Below are 26,894 nucleotides of genomic sequence, written 5' to 3' on the forward strand. Positions count from 1 at the left end.
CAAAGGACCAATCCACCGTAGTCTCACATTTTCCCTATCAGAGTAACTGAAGTTTGGTATGTGCGAACGTTAGTAAGAGCCAGCTGGAAAATCTCTGGATCATAAACAAGCGGAAACCAGAAAAGATATAATATTTACAAATGGTCTCTGATAACAGGATTAACAAAAAAAAAAAAGAAAGAAAGAAAGAAAGAAAATACTTGAGGAAAATAGTTTAATGTTTCTTAGGTAGTTCCTTAAGATGAATTATGTGAAAATTGGAATTCCTTCAACCAGTCATTCCATGATTTTTTTTTTTTTTTTTTTTTGAGACATAGTCTCACTCTGTTGCCCAGGCTGGAGTGCAGTGGTACAATCTTGGCTCACTGCAACCTCCGCCTCTTGGGTCCAAGTGATTCTTCTGCCTCAACCTCCTGATTGGCTGGGACTACAGGTGCATGTCACGACGCCTGGCTAATTTTTGTATTTTTAGTAGAGAAGCCATTTCACCATGTTATCCGGGCTGGTCTCGAACTCCTGACCTTGTGATCTGCCCGCCTCAGCCTCCCAAAGTGCTGGGATTACTGGCGTGAGCCACCACGCCTGGCCCATTCTATGAATTTTTATTGACAAGAGATCTGGGACCACAAGCGGCCAGGTGTTTCTGTGCCATCAAGCTTGAGACAAGAGGAATCAACCATTGAGAGAAGTGGCATAGATGGGACCAGATCACACACAAGCCCCCCTTTTTTTTTCATATTAGGGATTCCAGACTATCCCATAGGCAGTAGGTCACTGTGAAAGGCTTTAAGCAGGGAAGTAGTAGAGTTCATATTTTCTTTTTTCTTTCTTTTTTTTTTTTTTTTTTCTGAGACGGAGTCTTGCTCTGTCACCCAGGCTGTAGAGCAGCGCGATCTCGGCTCACTGCAACCTCCACCTCCTGGGTTCAAGCGATTCTCCTGCCTCAGCCTCCCGAGTAGCTGGGATTACAGGCACACGCCACCATGCCCAGCTAATTTTTGTATTTTTAGTAGAGACGGGGTTTCACCATGTTGGTCAGGCTGGTCTCGAACTCCTGATGTCATGATCCACCCACCTTGGCCTCCCAAAGTGCTGGGATTACAGGCATGAGCTACCGCACCTGGCCCATATTTTCAATTCAAGATAAATTGTCTGGGCAAAGGATATGAACCAGCAAATCAAATAAAAATGCAAATGCCCCAAAAACATAAAAAAAGATCTTATCCTCACTCATAGTATAACTAAGGAGATACAAATTGAAACCACTGAGATACAATTTGTCACTTATGACTTTGCCAAAGATAAGAAAATCGATAAACTACAGAGTGTAGTTTTCAGCTAGTGTTAAGGTAGACTAGGAAACAGCTACTCATACAGCATTGGTGGAAAGAGGAGTCAGTGCAAGATTTTTGGAATACAATGTGGCAAAAATAATCAAAATTTTAGATACACTTACCCTTGACCTTGTAATTCATCAACCCGCCAAAGGATAGTAAGACAGGAAGAACATCCCACACGCAGGAAAAAGAGATGCTGCAAAGTTTCAGATTTGAGGAAGGCCATGCCCAGAAGAAATGGTAAATTGCCAGGAATTTAACCTACATATATATACTTGCAGAAATATAAGAAGAAGGATGTACAAGGTTGTTTGTTACAGAATGTTTATAATTACACACAAAAAAACTGGAAACAAGGTAAATGCCATCAATGGGGGCTGGTTATACAAATCATGATCTTTCTACACAGTGGAGTACCAATGAGTCATAGTATGCAGAAGTATGAAGAAGATGTATATCTTCAGATACGGAGAGGACTTTAAGATGCACAGTTAATGGAAAAAAGCAAGATGAGGTGGAGAACAGTATGAATATTGTGATCCTATTCATTTGAAGGGATAGACTGTATATATCCACATATTGATTTCTGAATAATTTTTTTCTGTAAAAACATGAAAGAAACATTTAAGAGTGTGGTGGTCATTGGGAAATATAATTGGGTATTGAGATTAGAATTATTTCAATTATTGTCATATGTATGTGTTGCTTCTATAAAAAGTAATTACAAAAGACATTTTCATTGACTATTAGCCACACATCACCTTTGCCTAATTTAATGTTGGTTTTTCAACATATATATTACTTATGTGTCATTCACTCTTCCAAGTTCGTCACATATATTAACTCCTATTATCACAAACCCATATGAGATAAGAACTATTTCATAGAGTCTCATTTTGTGGAAGAAGGAACTGAGACACAGAGAGGTTAGGCAATTTGCCCCAAGATCACGTGGCTCTTAAGGAACAAATCCAGGATTTGAACTCTAGTAGCCTGGCACCCCAGCCCACTACAGCTTCCCTCAATGATTTTGACTTGCCACCATCGAAACAGGAAGCTGATCCCTTGAGTAAGGTCTTCGTAATGACCCTTGTACTGTTACTTGTTACTGATTTGAGGTTCTTTTAGTTCAGTCAGTGAGTAGTTGTATTTAGTAAGGGGTTAAAGTTGGTTCTGGCACCTGCTCCAACAAGTGCCTCTTTTCTCCATGCAGAATTTGCTCAGCTTTCATCTGAAGACAACGAGTCCAATACATAAAGGCCACAGGTGCCCCTTGCCACCCTCCCGCTTTCTCAATCCTAGTTGTGCTTTCTGAAAGGGAAATACACAGAGGATTTATCCCTTCCAGGCATGCTGAGAGCCCAGCAGTTGGCCAGGCTATGTTTGAGTCTTCTAGACTCCCATCCTGGGCTCCCTGAATACCCCTTAGCAGAATGCTTTATAGCTCAAGGTCATATGCCAAGGGATCTTTCTGCCCTCCGACTCCCTGCAGCAAGCTTGGAAAACAGAATACTGTAAGTCAAGCTAGATTCAAGGCCAGGATAACTAGATTAATACAGCTAAGAATTTTTCTCTTTTCAGAGTTATGTCATGGAAATGACAATAGGATTTGATCAGAAATACCTTCCTAGCAATGAATTATTTGAAAAAAAAAAATGCAAGGGAGCATCTTCCCCCCCCCGCCCCGATTGGTTGATGTTACTTAATGGCTCATAGTGCCCCATTATTTGGCTCAGTTTCTGAGCAAATTCCTTTGTTCAACAAACACTTACCTAAGATCTCCTTAATGCCAGGTACAAAAAATAGAGAGCTAAATAAGACACAGTCGCCCACACTGAGCACACACTAATGAAAGAAATAGAACTGGCAGCCAATAATTACAAGGCTGCAAGATAAGTGATTATGAAGCATATACAAAGTACTCTGGAACCACGAAGTAAGTAATGCTTTAATTGTCTTAATTTAGTCCCAATTGATAAGTATTTGCCAGGGAAATGGCCTCCGTCTCCTTTGGGAATATGAATGCCTTGGGTTATTTCAGCCTTTCACCTGTTCATGCATGCATGCAACAAACACGGAACACCTGGCAACACTGGCCCTGGTGGCTGCATAGAGAAAAATGTGATAGAGTTACGTTCATTGGGGAATTCACACCAACATTTGGTCTTCTGCATGTTTTGCAAGCATTCATTTTGTACATACTAAGTGCTAAACCCTGAATTAGGCCCTTGGTTACAAAGATGAAAAAATGCAATTCCTTCCTCTGAGAGACTTGAGTGTGACCCAGTTGGAGCTGGAGTGGAGATGGCAACAGAGCACTGAGAGGCAAAGAAGATGGAGTGAGGTTCCCTGAGGCCTTTGAAGCTGGTGTTCGAGGTTGGAAAGAGAGAAGGGACATTCCAGATGCAGGAAGAAGTGCTGCAAAGTCATAGAGTTAAGGAGAAGCATGTCCAAAAGGAATGATAGAAGGAACTTAAGGGCCATAAGAGCAGATTAGTTGGAATGCTCCGAGAGGTCAGGGCAGAGGGTTATTGCTTTCAATAATAATAGTTGAAAGTGATTGCATGCTTAGCTGTCTAAGTGTGGTTTATGCATTCACTTGTTTAATTCTCACTGTAGCCCGATGAAGTATTATGTACTCCCATCTTGCATTAGTGGAAACTGAAACACAGGGAAGTTTGATAACTTGCCAAGCTTGTATCTCAGTGAGTTGATCTGGTTCATTGCACTCCAGGGCCTGCACACCTAACCATGGCACCACCACAGCTACAGTCCTTGCAGAATGGCCAGGATTTTGAACAGCAGAATTAGGGGAGAGGATGTTCAGATACAGCCAGTAGGATAAACAAAGGCACAGATCAGAAGCGTGTTTTAGAAGTTTGACTCAGTTGGATCAGGGGTTATAACAGGCAACTGCTGGGAGATATAAGTTGGGTTTAGATTATGGAAAGCAGTAACAGCTACAGAATTGGGCTTTCATTCCACTGGAAGCTTTTGAGCAAGGAGGTGACATGATCACAGCTGGCCTTTGGGTGACTCACTAGCAGTTAGAGATACAACCAACAGGAAAGTGGGAGCCTGGCCAGGGAGGCTAGTTAGGGGACTATGGTAACAGTCTAGGCAAGAGACAATGGAGCTAGCATGAGGTGGTGGCAGCCGGAATGAATGGAAGCCAAGAAATAGAGGCACAGAGGAGGAAGAAATGACAAGACTCGTGAGACAAAATGTTGGGGTGAGGGAGAAAGAGAAATCAAAGGTAGCCCAGAGGTTCTGACCCTGGGTGACTGATGATTGGTGGTGCTTTTTTAACAACCATGGATAAGAGTTGAATTAAGATGAGAAGAGAAGGGGAATCTGCTTATGACAAGGAACCCTCAGGGCCAAAGAGGATCCAGGGGCCCCCCATCACACAATGAAGGAGAGGTCATCTACTGGGAGTGCAGGACGCTAAGGCTGGATTTCACCATGTCTCAGAAAGGACGGGAACACTCTTAACCCTGTGGGGCAGCTGTATCAGTTTCCTAGAGCTGTTTTTATTTTATTTTATTTATTTATTTATTTATTTATTTATTTATTTATTTATTTATTTTTTAAGGGCCGTGAGGAAGAATCTGTTCCATGCATCTCCCCTAGCTTCTGGTGGTTTGCTGACCATCTTGGTCATTCCTTGGCTTGTAGAAGCATCACCCTGACCTCTGCCTTTGGCCTCACATGGCGTTCTCCCTATGTGCCTGTCTGTCTCCAAATTTCCCTTTTTTGTAAAGACACCAGTCATATTGGATTAGGGACTTATACTATTCCAACATGACCTTATCCTAATCCAACTGGTGACATCTTCAACAACCCTATTCCAAATAAAGTCGCATTCTAAACACTAGGGATTAAGACATCAACGTGAATTTTGGAGGAATATAATTCTAACCATAACAGCAGTGAGTGAGATGAAGAACTATTGCTCTCAAAAGATAGCCAGGTTTCTATTTTCTGTAGGCATTTTCTGGAAGTTTGCGAGCAATTCATTATTATCTTAAAAATATTTTCAAGAGCTCTGGTCTATTAGCAACTCATTACCAGACTGACAGATACATTTAATCAGCAAAAGAATTGTTCCTATGATTAGCATCCTCTTGGTTTCCCAGCTCAAGAGTTCTTCTGAGTAATAGTATTCCTTCCCCCAGAGATCATATTGCAGAATAGCTATATAGCCAGCAGCACATGCCCAGTGGCTAGAGAACTCTTCTTTGGGAGAGAAGCTGCTTAAGACAAGAACAAGTAAAGGCGAAAACCTGAGCTGTGGGTAACCGGGGCATTCAGGTGCAAATAAAGTCCCACCACATTCAGTTCCTATTAGGAATAGATCTGTGCCCATTTTGCTGTTTGCGGGGGTCTAGCTTTGTCAATAAAATAGTTTACAGTCTTTAACCCAAACTCAATTTTTTTCTTCTTGGAAAATGAATTTTATCGCCATGTTGAAAAGAAAAAAAAGTTTTCCAAGAGCAAATTTTTAAAAGATATTTGATTTTTCCAGATTCACCTTCATCCTTATAAGGCATATAGGCTGTTGTGCCCAAGCAGGATCAGAGAAAAACACATTTGACTCATGATCATGGTCCTTCCTCATGAAGAGGCAATGCCAACTCATGGAGACACAGGCCTTACTGCTTACAGGCGATGACTGGAGGTTTGGGCATCGCAGAGATGGACAGATACCCATGAGTGAACCACAAGGACCTCTGCCCTGGGTGTTGATAATTCAGATCCAGCCCTTCCCTGAATAGCTCTTAGGTGATATTCCGTTTCCATGCGGGCATATTTACATTTACACTCCATTTATGTGATTTGTCAGAGCTTGAGGCTGATAGCTTAAAACCTTTCCCTTCCCTTCCAGTTTTCATTGCCCTCCCAATCTCTATAGCCTTGAAAATAAGCTTTTCTGAACTTCTCATTAATTTTTCACTCCTCTCCCTGCAGGAGACTCACAGATAGACGGCACTGGGATTGCCGGCCAAGGAATGCTTGGCAAGCCACTACTGCATCCAGCAATAAGTTTCAGAAACATACCTCAAGGGATTTTGATGAGTAAAATGCCCAGTACCTGCTTGCATTCTAATTATGGGGTTCCCATGAGACCCTGAGAAGGTTGCATTATGTACCAATCTCAGGGTGTGCAGTGATTTGTTCATTCTTTTTTAATTGGATGTTAAATTAAAAGTAGCAGTGTGATATACTAGCAGGATCACCACTCTGGCTATAACTAGCCATATGACCTTGAACAAATGAGTTCACCTCTTCAAACCGTCTCACTTCATCTTCAAAATATGTATCCTAGGCTAGACCACCTCCAAGATTTTATCACATCTAACCTTCCTCTCATTTTGACAGCCACCGAGCATTCTTTTCTACAAATACAGAGAAACGGCATGTAAGCAGTCTCCCTTCGTGTCTGTTTCTCTAGCCATGAACAGGATTTGTGTGTTGGAAGGCTCAAAAATTCACCCACACCCAGTTTTGTGTAAGAAACATGCCACACAGGACATGCGTTTTCCACTTAGGGCAACTCTGTCATCCAATGTCGTGACATCGGATGCTGTCTCTGAACTTCACTCCCCCTCCTTTCCACCTGGCCCCCCACCCCCACCCAACACAACTATCCTGATTTAGAAGATTTGAATGCATTTCTTTTTTTTTTTTTTTTTTTTTTGAGACTGAGTCTCGCTCTGTCGCCCAGGCTGGAGTGCAGTGGCGCGATCTCAGCTCACTGCAAGCTCCGCCTCTCGGGTTTATGCCATTCTCCTGCCTCAGCCTCCAGAGTAGCTGGGACTACAGGCGCCCGCCACCTCGCCCGGCTAGTTTTTTGTATTTTTTTTAGTAGAGACGGGGTTTTACCGGGTTAGCCAGGATGGTCTCGATCTCCTGACCTCGTGATCCGCCCGTCTCGGCCTCCCATAGTGCTGGGATTACAGGCTTGAGCCACCGCGCCCGGCCCTGAATGCATTTCTTAAGAGGCCTTTAAAAAAGTCATTTCGGCCGGGTGCAGTGGCTCACGCCTGTAATCCCAGCACTTTGGGAGGCCGAGGCGGGCGGATCACAACGTCAGGAGATCGAGACCACGGTGGAACCCCGTCTCTACTAAAAAAAATACAAAAAATTAGCCGGGCGTGGTGGCGGGCGCCTGTAGTCCCAGCTACTCAGGAGGCTGAGGCAGGAGAATGGCGTGAACCCGGGAGGCGGAGCTTGCAGTGAGCCGAGATCGCGCCACTGCACTCCAGCCTGGGTGACAGAGCAAGATTCTGTCTCAAAAAAAAAAAAAAAAAAAAAAAAAAAAAGTCATTTCAAGCTCTGGAGTTTAGAATTCTGTAGGACGAGTGCATCTAGAGAGCTCTGTAATAAGCCTAGAGTCTTGGTGAGCATGAACTTATTCAGCTGGCAAAATAACCCTATTGAAGTTTTTACCCAGCTGGTTTAATTGGAACTGGGGTGTGTAAGGGTCAAAATGGATAAGACTTTTCATTGATTAGTTCATTAACCAACTAAACCAATGGTGCATGTGATTTGCTTCTGCAAAGTCTTCTAAAATGAGATAACCTTCTGAATGTATAGATGGTCTTCCAAGAACTAATAATTCAAATAACCAGTGAACAAAATAGGACAAGAGCCGGGTTTTGTCACCTTCTGTGGCCTGTATTTGCTGTCCAGAGGTAATTATCTTGGGAATGAACTCATTTGATCAGCAGCCAGGAATGCTGTCTGTGACAAATAAATTCCCTTACATTGTCCTTGAGGATAATAATAAATGATGTCACAAGAAGGAAAATACAAAAAGAAAACCTGGCAGAAAAGACAATAAATATGTGTTAGGAATTAAGTACTACAGTAATGATAGAGCCTTCTCCACCTAAATTTATGTCATCCTAGGAAAGAACTTTTTGTAAAAGAAAAAAAAGTTTTTAATGGCTTGCTTCCATGACTAATAGAAAACCAGAGAAATTTTCAGGCTAAGCTAAAAAGGAGAATAATTTTGGAAAAATACAGCAAGCACTTGGAGTACAGACAATTTGTTACATCAACATTAAATCAGAACATGTTGAATAACCAATGGATTATTTTCTTCATAAGAATAGAGAGTAGTCCAGAGCGCAGTATTTAAAACACCGAGCATGAAAACCCTAAAAGTGTCAGTCTTTTCATGTACCCCAAAGGTTGAAAAATAAAACAGTGGGTTATAGTAGTAATTACTTTGAGCAGAGCTCTGCCAGTATTTGAAGTTCTTGGCATAACTCCATTGTACTTTCTGAACTGGGTTCTACTAGAAGATGAACTCCCCTAGAGCTGTTTCCTCATGCATGAAGTGATGGGTTTAGAATAGATGGTCTCTGAGGCTCCTGACAACCCTAATATTCTTGGATTTTAAAACAACAAATTTAAGAAAAATGCATTGAATTTTATGTTTTCAGTTGCATTAAAATATAGTAGCAGCAACAATGATAGACACAACATGTATCTGTTCTGTTAGCAAAATATCTCTTTGCTCAATGCCCTTCCCAATCACTGTTCCTGGTTACAGCTATTTGAAAGTACTGAACGATGTTATCTAAAAGCTTACTTAAAGAAGAAGCCAGGCCGGGCTTATGCCTGTAATCCCAGATCTTTGGGAGGCCAAAGCAGGAGGATCACTTTAGGCCAGAAGTTCGAGACTAGCCTGGACAACATAGTGAGACCCCATCTCTAGAAAAAAAAAAATTAATTAATTAGCCAGGTGTGCAGATGTGCACATGTAATCCCAGCCACTTGGGAAGCTGAAGCAGGAGGACCACTTCAGCCCAGGAGATTGAGACTGCAGTAGGCTATGATTGTACCACTGCACTTTAGCCTAGGTGGAGTAAGACCCTGTCTCTAAAACCATAAGAATAAGAAGTCAAAGGGAAGCGTGGTTTGCCCTCTTCAAATGCTACAGCAATATACTTCATTTACCGGAAGTTAGGAATACTAGAACGAGTGATGTCTCTTTCATCATTGCTATTTCTTTCCTAGTTTAACAATTCACAAAGAATTGCAGGTAAGATCAATCTTGCCATACTTTCTTTTGAGCAAGAATAGATATTAATACTTAAAGGAAAGAACAATTAGGGGCCTAGGTGAGATCATTAGGGCTAGGTGCAGACTTTGGGAATTTCACTGATGCCCCCCCACCCCATTCACTCCGTGTTATTCTGCCTCCTACTTCTACTCATCGCGATGCCTTCGTCCTTTTTTCTTCCACCCTTGGAGTGTATGCTGGTCTCTGTATGTTCCCTTCTCCTCCACTGAGTCACCAGTGGCTCCAATGGGTATCACTTTGCTCAAAGTCAACACACTGGAGATGGCTGGCCATGAATATTATTATATCTTCAGTGTGCTGAGGGAAAATGCCATTAGTCAACAGTTTTATGCCTAGGTAAACCAGCATTCAGGTAAAATAAAGATGTGTTAGCCATAGGAATCTGAAAGAGTTGACCGTGAAGAGATAGTTCCCAAAAGGAATGTGAAAGAAACAGTTCAGGAAGAAGAAAAATGAACCCATAATAAAGGACTTGAATGGAGGAAGCAATAGCGAGCAAATAAATTGGCAGCATTCTTTTATCAATGTAAATAAGTGCTCCCTGTTTAAAAATAGTAAAAATAATTATTATGAGCAATTTTAAAAGGAAGAACCAGTATCCTACATAACAACGTATAAGAAGAGGTAGTGGCGTGAATAATGACATTCTAAGTTCACTGTGTTATTCTGAAGGAAGGTGGTGATAGGGATTCATTTTGAACTTTCTGAGTCAAGTAAGCATATTAAACATTTAAGGCTAAATACTAAAAGAATAGAAGTAGAACATGTAACTTAAACCAGTGAAGAGGGAACAGGATAAAGAAAACTTTTTCATTCTAATAGAAAATAATGAAAACTCTAAGAAAATTATGGCAATTAGCATAGAATAAAAGGGTAGAGATATTAATAAATCCAAATATATCAGCAATTAAAATATATGTAAGTATTCAATATATACCAATTAAAAGATGGATGTTAAAAAGTATATAACAGAATTCAAATATATCCTGTTTATAAAACATACTTTAAACATAAGGACATGGAAAAGTTTAGAAGGTCATAAAAGGATATGCTAACTAAACTTTTTTAGAAGAATGCTATTCTAATATTTTTTAGAAGATTTATCTACATAAATATTAATCAAATATACTTTCAGGCAAAAAGCAGCTATAAAGTTGATAAAAGGAACAGTTTATTAGGAAGATGCAACAATTCAAAATATGTATGTATCTAACTTTATAGTCTTAAAATATATACAGCATAAATTGGCAGAATACGAGGATAAATGAACAAATCTATTAACTTAAACCTCTCAAGAACTTGCAGATGAGACAGACAAAAAGAAGTGAGGATATAGAAAGCTAAAATGCATGATTAACAAGCTGTAAGACAGCCAAAATCTATCATAGGTTTGGAAATTTAAAAATGAACATTAAAATGTTTTATGGATTAAAGAATAAATTATATACTCAGCATTAAAAAAATATTTAGAACTGACTGAAAATAAATATATTATGTGTCAAACACATGTGAGATATAGCATAAAACAGTAGGTAGAAGTAAATTTATAACCTTAAATGTATACCTTAGAAAAGAAGAAAGATTGCAAGAGCTAAAATTAATGAATCAAAAACAATTAAAAAAATAAGATCCATAAAGCCTAAAAATAGTCGTTTAAAAACACTTCCAAATTGGATAAAAATCTAGGCAAAGTAATTGCCTAAAAATAAAGGAGATACAAATTTCTAAAAAAAAAAAAAAACTAGAAGGAAAACAACATAACTACAGATAGAACTCAGAGTTTTTAATCAAAAGGAAAAATAGAACAACTTTATGCCAAAATTTGAAAACCTAGGTTAATAAGACTTTCTATAACATAATATAAATTGCCTAAATGCATACTAGTAAAAATAGAAAAGGCAACTAAACTCCAGCCAGTGTGCAATTACATTAATAGTTTAAAAATCTTTATTTTCTTTTAAAACATTTTTTATTGAGATGTAATTTACACTCAGCAAAATTAACCCATTTTCATGTACAGTTTCAGGAGTTTGGCAGATAAATACAGACATGTAACCACCTCCATAATCAAGATACAGAACAGTTTTATTGTCCTAAAAATTTCCTCATTCCCCTCTGTAGACAACTTTTGTTCACCCCTAGGCCCCAGTAAACAGTGCTCTTTTTTCTGCCACTATGATTTTGTGCTTTCCAGAGTGTGATAAGAATGGAATTATATAGTAGGCAGCATTTTGAGAATGCATTTCAGATTCATCTGTGTTATGGTGTGTATCTGTCGTTTATTCCTTTTTCATGCTGAGTAGTATTTCCTTACATGGATATCCCATAGTTTACCCATTTGACCAGTTGAAAGACTTTTGGGTTGTTTCTAGGTTTAGGCTATTATTATGTACATACATGTTTTTATTTCACCTAGGTAAATAACTAGGAGTAAGATTTCTGGGTTATATGGTAAGGGTATGTTTAACTTTATAAGAAATTGTCACACTGTGTTTGTACCACTTTGCATTCCCATCAACAAGGTGATAGAGTTCCAGTGGCTCTGTATTCTTGTCAACACTTGGTATTATCCATTCATTTATTTTATCCATTCTAATAGGTATGAATCTCACTGTAATTCAAATTTGCATTTTCATAATGACTAATGAGCATCTTTTCATGTTCTTATTTGCCATTTTTATATCTTTGTTCAAATATTTTGACCATTTTTAAAACTGGGTTGTTCATTTTCTTACTGAGTTTTCAGATTGTTATATATATATAAAATATATGAATATATTTAGATATCTAATATATATATATATTCTGGGTAAAAATTACATACAGTAGCTTAAAATCATCCTTCTTTTAAAAAAGTGAAGCCTTAGGTGGTGGTGATTTAACCATTCTACCAAACCATCGAGGAAAAACTACAAATTATTCTGGAAAATGAAATAAAAGTCCTCAATCATTTTATTGTATAACTATGATACTGAAGCACATAGTATGAGAAAGGAAAATTTGTAGAGCAATTTTACTTGCAACATAGATGAAATACTATCAAACTAAATTTATGTTCAAGTGAGTTTTTTGCATCCAATGATGGGTTAACATTAGACAGTTTATTAACATAACTTACTGCCTGACTATGTTAAGAAGAAGATCATATAATTATCTCAAAAGAAGAAAAAGCACTGAGGATATCTAATATTCATGATTTAAAGAAAGAAACAATATTAGCAAATTATAAATAAAAGCAGATTTTTTTTTTTTTTGAAACAGGGTTTCACCCTGTTGCACAGGCTGGTGTGCAGTGGTGTGATGGCAGCTCACTGCAGCTTTTGCCTCCTGGGCTCAGGTGATCCTCCCACCTGAGCCTCCCTAGTAGCTGGAACTACAGGTGCACACCGTCACGCTTGGCTAATATTTTGTATTTTTTGTAGAGATGGGGTTTCACCATGCTGCCCAGGCTAATCTGGAAGTCCTGGGCTCAAGCAATCCTCCCACCTTGGCCTCCCAAGGTGCTAGGATTACAAGCATGAGCCACTGCACCCAGCCAAAAGCAGACATCTTTCACCTGGTAATGTATCCCTACAAAAAGCACCATATTGAAGGGATTTCCTAAATGGGTCGACAAATTTATGTGCCAATTTTGTTGCTAGTGAATAAAACTGACAAACGGTAACCACAGTGGAACAAACTGGTGAGATGAGGCCAAAGGAAAATGCAGCCACATGCCCCGCAGTATCTGCATCACTTGGATTTGTCCTCCTTGTGACATAATAATTTTCCTGAAATGCATAGGAAATGTCATTTAGAATCAGAAGTGGACAACAGTGGGGTATCAGGTAAGCTGAAATGCCAGAAGCTAAGTAATATAATAGAAAGGAACAACAGCACTCCATTGGTTATGTTTTTTTGAGATGGAGTTTCACTCTTGTTGCCCAGGCTGGAGTGCAATGACGCGATCTTGGCTCACTGCAACCTCCGCCTCCTGTGTTCAAGCAATTCTCCTGCCTCAACCTCCTGAGTAACTGGGATTACAGGTGCATGTCACCATGCCCGGCTAATTTTTTTGTATTTTTAGTAGAGACAGGGTTTCACCATGTTGCCCAGGCTGGTCTTGAACTCCTGACCTCGGGCGATCTGCCCACCTCAGCCTCCCAAAGTGTTGGGATTACAGGCATGAGCCACCACACCTGGCCAGCACTGCATTGTTGACTTCTACTAAAATTGTTCATTTTTATCCCTGCAAGGTTCCCTTCAGAGTAATGTCCCCAAGATGACTATATTGGACCAAACTTGGCCTCTTAGGTCAGCCAGCATTTGGCCTTGAATACTTCAGCTGTAATTCACTGCGTTTGTTCTTTAGTGACCTGAGACAAGAATGAGAACATAGCTTAGGGCAGCGGTCCCCAGCTTTTTTGGCACCAGGGACCAGTTGTGTGGAAGACAGTTTTTCTGCCGACTGAGGGTAGCAGATGGTTTTAGGATGATTTAAGCACATTACATCTGTTGTACATTTTATTTCTATTATTATTACATTGTAATATATAATGAAATAATTATACAACTCACCATAATGTAGAATCAGTGGAAGCCCTGAGCTTGTTTTTCTACAACTAGTCAGTTCCATCTGGCGGCAATCGGAGACAGTGACAGATCATCAGGAATTAGATTCTCGTAAGAAGCAGGCAACCTAGACCCCTTGCATGCGCAGCTCACAATAGGGGTCGCCCTTCTTTTCTTTTTGAGACGGAGTCTCGCTCTGTGGCCCAGGCTGGAGTGCAATGGCTCTATCTCGGTTCACTGCAACCTCCGCCTCCTGGGTTCAAGCGGTTCTCCTGCCTCAGCCTCCCGAGTACCTGGGACTACAGGCGCGAACGACCACGGCTGGCTAATTTTTTTGTATCTTTAGTAGATACGGGGTTTCACTGTGTTACGCAGGATAGTCTCAATTTCCTGACCTCATGATCCGCCCGCCTCAGCCTCCCAAAGTGTTGGGATTGCAGGCGTGAGCCACCGTGCCCCGCACTTCTTTGAGAATCTAATACCGCTGATCTGACAGGAGGCGGAGCTCAGGCGGTAATGCAAGTGATGGGCAGTGGCTGTAAATACAGATGAAGCTGCGCTCAGCTGCCGCTCATCTCCCGCTATGCGGCACACAGTTCCTAACAGGCCACGGACCAGTCCTGAGGCCTGGGGGTTGGGGACTCCCGGCTTAGGGCCTCCCAATGTTCATTCTTTTGCATATGATTTGTTCTTTTAACAAATATTTATTGAACAGTTGCCATTTATTAACTCCTGTGCTGGGTCCTAAGAATATAGAAGTGAATCAGGCAGATGTCATTCCTGCTGTTAAGTAGCTTCCAGTCTAATGGTAAAGAATCATTTGAGATCGTCAAGATCTCAATGTCAGAAGCCAGACAATTTTTCTGTGGACTGGGGACAGCAGATGGCTTTTGGATGATTTAAGCACATTACATTTGTTGTACACTTTATTGCTATTATTATTACATTGCAATATATAATGACATAATTATACAACTCATCATAATATGGAATCAGTGGGAGTCCTGAGCTTATTTTTCTGCAACCAGTCAGTCCCATCTGGTGGTGATGGGAGACAGTGAAGGAATGGGAACGTGGAAAAGAGCTAAACCAAGAATGCAGGAAGCTCCTGATGGAGCCAAAAAGCAGAAGGGAACTCTACCCATTAGCACACTGTGGCCGAGATGCCAGAATATGTGCTTTGCTATAGAACGTGGATGAAGACTGATGCTTTTTGCCTTCACTGAGAACAAAGTAAACTCCAGCCTGAGGGATTCCGGCAGGAAAGCAGCATTTCCATATGTCTGAAAGTTTTTATAATAGAAAATAAGCATGTAGAGGAGATTATGGAATATTGTCTGATGATCTTTACAGTAGACCCACAGGCCTAGGGTGGTCTAGCCATGATCTTGTTTGTGTCTGTGAGTGACAAACTGGGGAACTCTTCAGGATCAGTCCAAGCGTGATTTGCGTTCATATGGTTGACAGAATTCTTAGCGATCTTGGGCAATATGTATCTACTTTGTGATTTAGAAACAGGCATTACAATATTTGAAACTGATATTAGGTTTTATGAACTATAGGCAAGATACAACAAGTAAGTCAAATTTTCTTGAATTGAGTTTTTAATGCATTAATATGAATTTAAAAGAGGCATCTTCTGAGCCAGCCATATAGTTTTATTTATTGCAACAACTTAAAAATATGTTAGCATTCAGCTGTATTTAGCCAGAAGAACCAAATGTATCCAAGTCCATAAATTGAGAGTTGAGCCAAATGTTCTGTAAGAAAGACCATTCTGATTATTAGAAATGGTCAGCCTCCCACCGCCATCATCATTCTCCTTATCACGGTTAATACTGTTCCATCCAGCATGCCACTCTAACACTGTGTCAGCAAAATCGCAGTTGTATTACACATTTCAGGCCAATTTAGTTAGTGGTTATACCCTCCACACTAACATAGACAACTTAGTACAAATAAGGCATTCAGGAGACTGGTAACTGGGCCTCCTTGCCTCAAGTGAATTCCTGGTAGGTTTTGAATCAAATGTGTTCCAGTCCTTATCCTCTATACTGGGTTTTAGTCCAGTTCTTTGTTAATATTACATTTATTCACTTCTGTTCAGCAAAGACAAAAAGTATCAAGAATGGACTAAACACTAGGAGTGAAAGCTAAAGTAGTCTGGTAAGTAGATAGCCTTGAATGCTGGACAGAATCTGATTCTGAAGAGCCATTCTTTCACCAGGGTCAGATATTACGATTTTCTTTCTATTTTGAGACAGGGTTTTGCTCTGTCACCCAGGCTGGGGTGCAGTGGTGCAATCACAACTTAAACTCCCAGGTTCAAGCAATTCTCCCTCCTCAGCCTCCCGAATAGCTGGGGCCTCAGATGCGTGCCACCATACCTGACTAATTTATTTTTGTTTTTATAGAGACAGGGTCTCACTATGTTGCCCAGGCTGATCTCAAACTCCTGGGCTCAAGGGCTCAAGCAGTCCTCTCGCCTCAGCCTCCCAAAGTGCTGGGATTACAAATGTGAGCCACCACACATGGCCAGCTATTTTTCTATTTTAGGTTAAAATTAGCTAAATAGATTTTCTATTTTAAAATCAAAACGTATTACCTTTATTATACTTTTTCCATGGTTCTATTATTTTTAAAAAAAGATAAATTATCTCTTTTTTTGAGATGGAGACTCACTCTGTCGTCCAGGCTGGAGTGCAGTGGCATGATCTCGGCTCACTGCAACCTCCTCCTCCCGGGTTCAAGCGATTCTCCTGCCTTAGCCTCCCAAGTAGCTGGGATTATAGCTGCCTGCCACCATGCCTGGCTAATTTTTGTATTTTAAATAGAGACAGGGTTTCACCATGTTAGCCAGGCAGGTCTCGAACTCCTGACCTCAGGCGGTCCACCCGCCTCGGCCTCCCAAAGTGCTGAGATTACAGGCGTGAGCCACTGTACCCAGTGATAAATTATCTTTCTAGTTTAGAGAAGGAAGCAGGAGACAGCTAAGGAGCCCAGGAATGAGGCTGAAGGCGACAGAGATGGGAGCATAAAGTTGATAGCTGTGTTTGACAGCACAATTATACTACAATCTTTTGATGCAAAAGAGAGCATTAGATTAAGTACATTTTATTATTACCTACATATATTACACTAATATAATACAAAGTTCAGAGAAAAAAATATCCAGCATTATTTCATCACTCACCCCTTCTTTCTCCCTTTTATGGACTGAATGTTTGTGTCTTCCCACAAATTCATACATGGAAGTCCTTACCACCAGTGTGGCTGTATTTGAACATGGTACCTCTAAAGAAGTTATTAAGGCTAAATGAGGTCAAAGCAGGGCCCTGATGTGGAAGGATTAGATAAGAAGAGACACGAGAGAGCTTGCTAGCCTAGTGTCTCTCTCTCTTAAAAAAGAGGTCATGTGAACACACAGCACTGTGGCTGCCACCTGCAAGCCAAGAGAAGAGGCTTCAGAATGAAACTTACCTTGCCAGCAACTTGATCTTGGAATTCCCAGTCTCCAGAACCATGAGAAATAAGTTTCTGTCGTTTAAGCTGCCTAATCTGTGGTGTTTTGTTACAGCAGCTTGAGCAGACTGATACACTCTCTATTTCCAGTGTCACTCCTAAGAGAGGAAGCCCTGTAGAAGATGGTGCACTGTTAATGGCCTATTATTTTATAAAATAAGCAAATAGAGAACAGAGCATATTACTTTTCAGGGTGAGTGATTTAAATTTTGAATCAATGGCAGCCTGCATCACCATCCTCAGCACTCACTTTTGTTCACTTTTGGGTGATGTTCTGCTAGGTCTGCAGGATGCAAGTAAAATAGACGTGGTCTCTGCCTTGCAGAGTATTCTGTTGATTCATTCTAGGTTTGATAATTTCTGTTTTAACCAGAAAAAAAAATGTGTATTGTGGAATCCTCCTACTATCCTAACTTTACTCTGGCAATCCTAAATCGGAATAGGCAGTCTTAAAACATAAATCTGCCCACAGCTGGAAGGTCATACAAAGATTGAAGTGAATGGAGGATGAAGGCAAAGGGTGGAGGAAAGGACGTGACCTTGAACTTTAGAAATGTAAATTGATACTAAACTCTAAAGTGAATTATTTTGAAGGGTTTTTTTTTTTTTTTTTTTTTTTTTTTTAATTAGACCAGGCTTGTAAAGCTTACTGGGTAACCCATCAAGAGGAAGAACTGGGTTTTGACCCATTGGCTTATCACATTTCACGTTTTATGTGTTAAGTCATGCAAGTACAAGAAAACAAGTGGATAGGAACAATTGCAGGTTTTGAAACCCAAAAGGTAGCAGGGTGGTCCCTTTTGATCTGTGTGCCGTTTCTTTTAACTGTGTGCTTTCCAGTAGTTAGAGTCTGAAATAATCACAACTGGGAATGACCTTCTTCTCCTTTGAGCTCCCTATTTTTTTTAACCACATCCCCACCAATGTTGTTAACTTTTGAGTTTTATGTCATTCTACATAGACAGCCTACAGAGGTTGAAATGAGAATATTTCCAAACCACAGTTTCCCTCACCCCTCCTTTTTTAAACAACAGACTTTGCTGGATAGAAATCAAATTGATAACTAAAAGAAATAAATTTGATCGTTTCTTTTCCAGCCCCTGGTGTTAGTTCTGGTATCCTAGGAGCCAAACAAGCGACTGGCTCATTCACAAGCCTCTCTAAAGGTACAAGAGAAATTCCTTCTCTGATTAGAGATTAAACCAATGCTTCAGATCTTTCAAATACATATGCTAATTAGAAACCGTTGGGCAGCCATAGCGGGCAAAACTTCTTCTTGTGTCTTCTTTTCTATTCTTTAAACTTGGGGAAATCATACTAGGGAATCTTCTCAGGAAAGCAAATCAAGTGTTGGTGACACTGTGAGTGCAGATTAATATAATATTAGTAATTACACTTGGGAGGCTGTGGACACTTGAGAAAGATGTCATTTTGTCCTCTAGGTTAAGAACAAGTGCAAAGACTGAGGATGTGATGAGACTCAGGGAATTGAAACTCGTGAAGAAACTCCAATGGTCTTAGTTTTCTGTTTGTCTTTAAAGCATTCTGATTTGGATATGTCAGCATAGTGACAAATTTATTTATTAAGCATAGCTTTTGCAAGTGTTATTTTTAAGGAAAGTCTGTGTGTCTAGAGATGCCAGGAAAAATAACAAGGAGAGATTGGAACTATTCTATGAATAGTTTCAAGAGGCATGTAGCTTCTCCCTCCTATCATGTGTGACTTCTGGAATACAGAAAGAGCTTTTAATTGCATCTGTGTGCAATAAGAAAAAACAAAGGTGACATAGAAAGGCAGCATAATATAAGTTTTTAAATGTATCGTGAATAATTAATCTGATATTTAAAAAGAAAAGGACTTAAGCTCTCTGTTACTATAAACATTAATAAGGTAGAGGATAAATAATTGGAAACATAAATGCAAATGTTGACAAGTCAGGTTTACAGTCTTGTTCCAGAACAAAGTTAACTCCTTGTAACCCACACAGTTATAGACAGGGTCAGTTTGAATTCCCTTGAGGCGCTGGCATTCTAGCTAAGGAATACTATTTCTGGATCTTCAAATGGTCTATGGGTTTTATGTTTTGTATGGAAAATGGAAAGCATTGTGCTTATTTAAGGCGGATACATTTCTTAAAAAACATTATTCTTGTTGATGCAAATCAATCCATGTGTTGGCCTCCTGCCCCCACCCCTCTTCACCTCCTGCCCCTGGTTCCACCAGAAATAGTATAAAGGAATGCTTGTATTCTAAAATAATTCATTGTGGTAATTTATTGTTGTTGTTGCACTGATTGTGAGTTATTTGTAGTAGTATTCTGACATTTTCTTGATTGTAAGAGCAGAGGAAAAGTTATTTTATTTTTGAGCCTTACAAAGCCATTTAACTTCATGCAAGGAAACTAATTTAAAGCTGAAGAATGCCCCTCTTGCCCTGGCTAACCATCTAGCCTGGCACTGAGTAGTTAATAACCAGATTCCCATTCAACCATGGCACATTGCCCTACTGCAAACTTGGCAGCCTCAGTGAGGCCTCCATACCACTTTAGCCATCCTACTGTGTTTCTCTAGAACATTCACTTTCCCTTTGTCCCCAGAGACTTATTCCTCCTCTAGTATCCCCAGATCTCCTCCCTTTCCATTTTCAGTTTCCTACTCCCATCCCCACTATGTGATTTTTGCCTTAGGAGCCTAATGTAGAAAACAGCAGCCCTCAGACAGGAATGCCCCAACTTCCCACCGTCCAATCTACCTTTTCTCTGGGTTGCTCTTCCCGTTGCAATAGAAGAAATGTCCCTCTACTTTTTAAAGATCAGCGTGTGTCCTGTTCTCCCACCTACTCAGAATCCCACGTCCTCTCGTCTCTCTTGTGGATCTCAGTTTTCATTTATTACTGGATCCTTCCTCTACTCAGTCAAAACATACCGAAGCACCTCCCATGTTAGAAAATACTCCTTTGACTTTATATTTTCCTCTGGCTACTAGTAGTTTCACCTCTCATTATGGAACTTCTCAAGTTGCTCACTGCTTTACTGAAACTGCCCTTGTAAGTTCCACACCCTCCATGTTGCTACTTGAAAGATTTCCTCTTACTTAGCATCCCAGAGATGTTTACCCAGTTGAACAGTCCTTCCTATTCAAGGCCCTCTTCTCTTGGCTTCCGTTTCACTGTGCCTTCCTGTTTTTCCCTCTCCCTAGCTACTCCTCCACCTCTCCCCAACCTCTACCTGTTATATCCCTGTTGATTTCTTTGTAGGCCTTCTCTTTGGGACTCCCTCTTTTGAGGATTTTCATCACACACTTGGCTTCGAGTGTTATCTACCCGCTGATACAACCCAAGTTTATATTTCCAACTGGATTTCCTTCTAAGCACCAAACCCCTGCTTGATATCCCCAGTCTGTTGTGAGGACCTCGGATTCAAGATGACCAAAACTAAACTCATCATTCACTTCTCAGACCTGATCCACCTTCTGTGTCTCCTTCCTCCATAAATGGCCTGATGTCCACTCTTTCACTCAGGATGAAAACAGTAATTCTGAACACCTCCCTGGCTGGCACCTCTCACATCCAGTCAGTCTCTAAATCCTGCTGATCATAGCTCTGCATTATTTCTGGGATGTGTTCACTTTTTTCTAATTCCAGTGACTCCTTCCTAGGCTATCCACTAAGGTCTCTTGCCTGGGCCATCACAACAGCCTCCTATCATCTTCTTACATCCATGTGGGCAACCTGCAATCAAGTCTCTGCCCTGTAGCCATGGTAATGGTATGAAAGCAAAAACATAGTCATGTCATTTCCTGTTTAATACACTTCAGTAACTTATAACACACAAAGTCCAGAGTCCTTGATGTGGCCTATGAGGCCCTGCCTGCTTCCCTGGCTTGGTCACTCCAGCCACACAGCCACCTCAATGCTCTATGTTTCCAGCTCTGTGGCCTCTGCACATGACCTCCCAGTCTTCACCTGGATAAAGTCTTAGTTATCCCTTCCATCTCTGTCTAAATGTAACTTGCTTAGACATCCTCTGAGTTAAATCAGGCACCATTATCACAGTTGTTCATCATGCCTTTTAGTTTCCCTCGAACTTTTCTCCATTCGCTATCATATGTCACCTCTTCTGATGATCTAACATTTGTCACCTCCAATAGACTGCAAGTGGTAGGCTGTCTGTCTATTCAGTCTTAGATATTCCTGGCACATGGTGGATGCCCACTGATGGTAGTCAAGTGAATCAGTGAGTAAGTGTTGAATAGGAACATCTTCTGGAATGGACTGAATTCTCTGGTCACTAAGACTGGATGTTTTAGAGCCACTGGTGATGGGATAGGCTCCCATTCTCATTATTCCCCTGGGATGCATGGGAATGCATCCCATTCCCATGGGGTGCAGCTTGCTTGTGAGGTAGAGTGTTCCTGTTTTCCATCAAAAATCACTCCTAGTGGAGATACTCTGTGGTTGTGGGTGTGGATGTGGGTGTATACCCTTTTACCTCTAAAGAGTGTTTAATCTTGAAGAATTCTAAATGAACTTGAAAGATAACTTAGGTAAAATCCAAACATAATGACATTGACCCAATAAAATGACATTAACTTGGAATGTTTCAACAAGAGATATTAATGCATAAACACACTTTTCAGCTTTCTCTTTACCAAGATTGTTTATAGTTTGTTTGCTTGTTTTTTAAATTGAGAAACAAACAAGACACACATTTAAAAATTAGCACCTGCCTCAGTCAAAGTCTTCTGTAATTTGTAAGCCTTATGGATGATATAAATCAGGAAGGGTTGTTAATTTAATGTCACAGCAAGGGCTAGTTTTAGTCTGCTTGACTGCATAATAATCAACAATATTCAAACAAGCAAATATTGAGTGTGTTATGAAACCCTGGTGGTGGGGGAAAGAATAACAATAAAACTAGAAGAGGAAGCCAAATACTGTAGGAGAGGAAAATATCTAGTCCTCAACCATCACTAGGTTTCTGGCTGACGCCCCTATATCAATCAAAAGATAGATTCGCAAGCAAAAGAATATATAAATTTATTTAATGTTAAGTTTACTATAAGCTTTGGGGGATAAAGACCTTGAGAAACAGGTAAACTTGTATATTTTTGTGCTTAGGTTTGATGAAGAAGTGGATAGTCATAGGGAAATATGATTGGAGGCAAAAGGGTCTGTAGTGGTTTTTTTCTAGTATTTGCAAAAAAGAACTATTTATACATGTTTATAAACCCCAACCCTTAAACTTGGTAAATTGTCTGCCTGTAGTAGGTATGTCACAAAACTACAAAGACACACCATTCAGTAAAGGACTGGAGGAAAAAAATTCTTTTTTCAGCTCTCCACTCGCTTACCTCTAAAATTCTCTGTCTCCATACCTGAGTACCACACTGTTGCACATTATATTTATTCAGTTATTCCTCTCTTACCTTGCAATGGAAGTCTTTGTATTTCCATCTCTTGGCTTCTTAAATTCCCAAATTGTGAGCTGGCTGGATGGTTGTGTTTTAGTTTGATTAACCTCACCAAACTGTGTGATTATTAACTTTAGGAAATCCTCTGTGGAATTGAGTTAATCAATCAACAAGCATTTCTTTAACTATGAATTAGAGGAAGGATTCTGCAGAATGTAAGATGATTGATGCTTGTGCCCTGTTTATACCTCCTCAGTTACTTAAGGAGGTTAAGATAATGCTGATAATAAGGAAAGGGTAAAAAGAAGAGGTGACCAGGTGTTCCAGATTGCAATTTCAATGACTAGCTTGTTTAAGCTAGTTCTCAGATAGTAGTATACAGTACATTACAATTTCTTAAAGATTTTGTTAAAGCTGATGTTCCTGGGCTCAACTCCCCCAACCCTCCAGAAATCCTGATTTAGTAAATCTTGAATAGTCTCATAAACTTTCATTTTTATAAGTGTCTTAGTCCATTTTATGTTGTTATAACAGAATAACAGAATACCACAGACCACAAGTAATTTATAATGAACGAAAATGTATTTGACTTATGGTTCTGAAGGCTGGGAATTTCAAGAGCATGGTGCTGGCATCTTTTGAGGGCCTTCATGCTGTATCAGCTCATGATGAAAGGCCAAAGGGCAAGTAAGGGCAAGAGCAAGAGAGGGCAGAACTCACTTCTGTAACAGTCCACTCTCACATTAACCACATCAGTCCATTCATGAGAGCAGAGTCCTCATGACCTGATCACTTCTTATTAACCCCACTTCGCAAGACCATTTCACTAGGGATTAAGTTTCCAACACATGAACTTTGGGGCACACATTTAGACCATAGAAGTTTGCTTCCAGGAGATATGGATGTTGCTGGTCTGACCACACCCAGAGTAGACCTGATTTAGTCTAGCCAACAGCAGGAGCAGCTGAGTCACATGATTTCCCTCTACCACTTTTGCAATAAACCTGTGTTGTAAGAATTGAAAGAATAGCTGAAAAAAATGTAGAAGAACCTCTAGTTTTGTAACTCACAGAATGATGTGGTCAGAACGTGGTGGATATCGTACTCAAAACAGTATATTGAGTAGTGGGCAGTATTTCACCATTGGTACAAGCAGCACGTGGGCTGACCAGATGCAAAAAGTATGTTGCCAGAATCTGAATAAGTAGAAAAGGACAAGACATTTCTGAAAAGATAAAAAGGAGCTTAACTCTTGCAATAAGAATGCCAGTCACAAACTCAGTGGTACGTCTCAGTGATGCTGCTCATAATCAGCTGTTAACTCAGGGAAGACCCACCTATTCATGGAGGGAGCCTCCTTGGGTAAAGCCAGATGCATAGAATACTGGGTTTCCCTACAGCATGCTTGCTGCTGAAGGGTTAATATCACTAGGTTTCAAAGAGGTCTTGCTGAACATCCATTCTCTAAATACCCCAAAAATTATCTGAAAAGGCTTTTCTCACTAGCCAGAGGATGCTCGTCAAAATTCGGCTAACTTAAAAAACACTTGCATTGCTTACTGACCCAGAGTTTCACCTCTGTAATTAGAATAGCACTTTTCTTTGTTTTCCCAGAGGGCAAAGGAGTTGCCAAGTATTTAGCAACCAGCATCTAACAAGCCCCATGGAAGGAACTATTGATTGGGCTGGAGGAAAAACAAGTACAATCAAGTTTCAGACTAATCATCAGAATTCAACATTGACCAAGTTGTCCTGGAGACTCATTAAAACCCCTCTCTTTGGCTCTGAGTAAAGGAGTTTCTGGGTTTTTGGAGAAGGTTATTGGCCTTATGAAAAACCATGATTCTGAAATTTGGAATATTTTCTTACTCTCAAGGAACCGAAAACACAATGAATTAAAAATTGTAAATCCCCACAGTAGGTTTTGTAATTATAAGTGAAAGGCAGGGAGAATTTTAGCATTTAACATCATAGCCCATCCATTCACAGCAATTCCACTATGAATTATGCATATTTTTGTGTCAATTTTGGTGTGGTTTCTTTTGGCTTGGTAACATTACAGAGCAACCAATGCTATTGCCACATCTGTTTTAGGTACCTAGGTAGACTGTGTGGGACCTCAAGAATGTACAAAATCACCTTGGGAGAAAAAAAAGTGGTGCCATTGTTTCCAGTTTCTAAATGTCTACATTAGTAGTGAAAACTGTTCTTATTTTGAAAAGCTCACAAAACATCCTGGTGTGATAGCAGTGTATACTATTTTGAAAATGTAGTTGATGTTGCATTACGTTATTCATATGCAAATCACACCTTGAAAAATAATCTCTAATGTGACAGACAGACCCCCATTGCTTCCTTTATGGCCAGCCAACCTTGGTCCAAGAAACCAGCTTGTAAAAGGAGCTCACGACCTTTGCTTCGTTCTTTGTAGTGTGAGGCAGTCCAACCCACGCTATTTTCTTTCTTTCTGGAACTTAAGAGGCTCAGTTTTCCTCAGCTTGAATTGATTGGAATTCATTTTATGATACCATCAAAACAAAAGAGAGAAATTTTTCTACTTATTTCCACCTATTAATGTTTGTCGCAAATGTGGCTTGGAAACATGCAAAATAAATTACTTCATCCTGTTGGGAAAAAATGCCATGCTGTTAATTGTATTGCTTTTCCAGCAAGCATATTAGTGTTCAGCAGAAGATATAATTGGAGGCACATTATAAATTAGAGATGGGATGGCCACTCCTAAGCATGAGATCTTTACTAGCTTTGGATATAGGATATAGAGTATCTGAATTCTTTTCCAAGGAAAAACAGGAAAGTTGCTAAAAAATGCTGACTGTGGTTTGTTATTGTTGTGAGAATTTGCAAATACTTTCTGTAGTGTTTGAAAGGTGATTATGTTACTTTTATAAGAAGAAATTATTCTTGAAATAACAGGTGTTAAAATCTTTAGGACTACTATAATTTCATTCATTTCCCAGTACCTGTAGTAGTTTCTTGAGATGAGCTGCTTTTCTTTTTCCAAAACCAAAAGTATATATAATTGTTAATATGGGGTAAAAGTGTTTCTTTGTTCTGAACTTTTAATTTTGAACTGATTTTAAACTTACAGAAAAGTTGTGAAGATAGCCTATAGGATCCTTATACCCCATACCTTGTGATAGCCATTGTTAGCATTTGACAAAACCATAGTAAAGTGATCAAGAGCAGGATCTTAACATTGGTGCCATATTATCAACTACAGCATTCATTAAAATGTCACCTGTTTTGGCAGGGTGCAGTGTGGCTCATGCTTGTAATCCCAGCACTTTGGGAGGCCAAGGTGGGCAGATCACTTGAGGTCAGGAGGTCGAAACCAGCCTGGCCAACATGGCGAAACCACATCTCTGCTAAAAATACGAAAGTTAGCTGGGCATGGTGGCACACACCTGTAGTCTCAGCTGCTCGGGAGGTTGAGGCAGGAAGATCGCTTGACCCCAGGAGATGAAAGTTATAGTGGGCTGAGATCGCACTACTGCATTCCAGCCTGGGCGACAGAGTGAGACTCCGTCTCAAAAAAATAAAAAATGAAGAAATTTTTTTGGAAAAGTATTTCACCTATTTTTTCCATTAAAGTTTATTTTCTTTCCTGGATCCTATCCAGGACTTCAAACTGAATTTAGTTAATATTTCTCTTTCTCTTTAGTCTCCTGTAGTCTGTAACAACTTCCCAGTCTTTCTCTTTCATAAAAAATATTTCCTTCAGCACCATAGGAAACATAAAAAAGAAAAAAAAATTTCTTAAGGCAAATGTTTTATGTAATCTGGTGAAATATATATGCAAGATCATACCTGTGTGTGTGTTGAGGGGTACACATGGTGACTGAACAGGAGACATTTGAACTCCTTGTTTGTGAGAAATATGACAGGGACCTTGCCAATATGTTAATGATATGTGACAACTTAGCCTAATTCATCAAACTTTACTAATTCAGATT

General features: G+C 39.9%; 1 protein-coding gene across 9 annotated transcripts in view; it reads left to right on the forward strand.

Moving 5' to 3' along the window:
• Window positions 1-26,894, forward strand: part of PHACTR1 (phosphatase and actin regulator 1) — a 578,071-nt gene that overhangs the window by 364,350 nt on the left and 186,827 nt on the right. The window lies entirely within an intron of this gene.

This window comes from Macaca thibetana, chromosome 4 (assembly GCF_024542745.1).
Source record: "Macaca thibetana thibetana isolate TM-01 chromosome 4, ASM2454274v1, whole genome shotgun sequence".
Taxonomy (NCBI): domain Eukaryota; kingdom Metazoa; phylum Chordata; class Mammalia; order Primates; family Cercopithecidae; genus Macaca; species Macaca thibetana.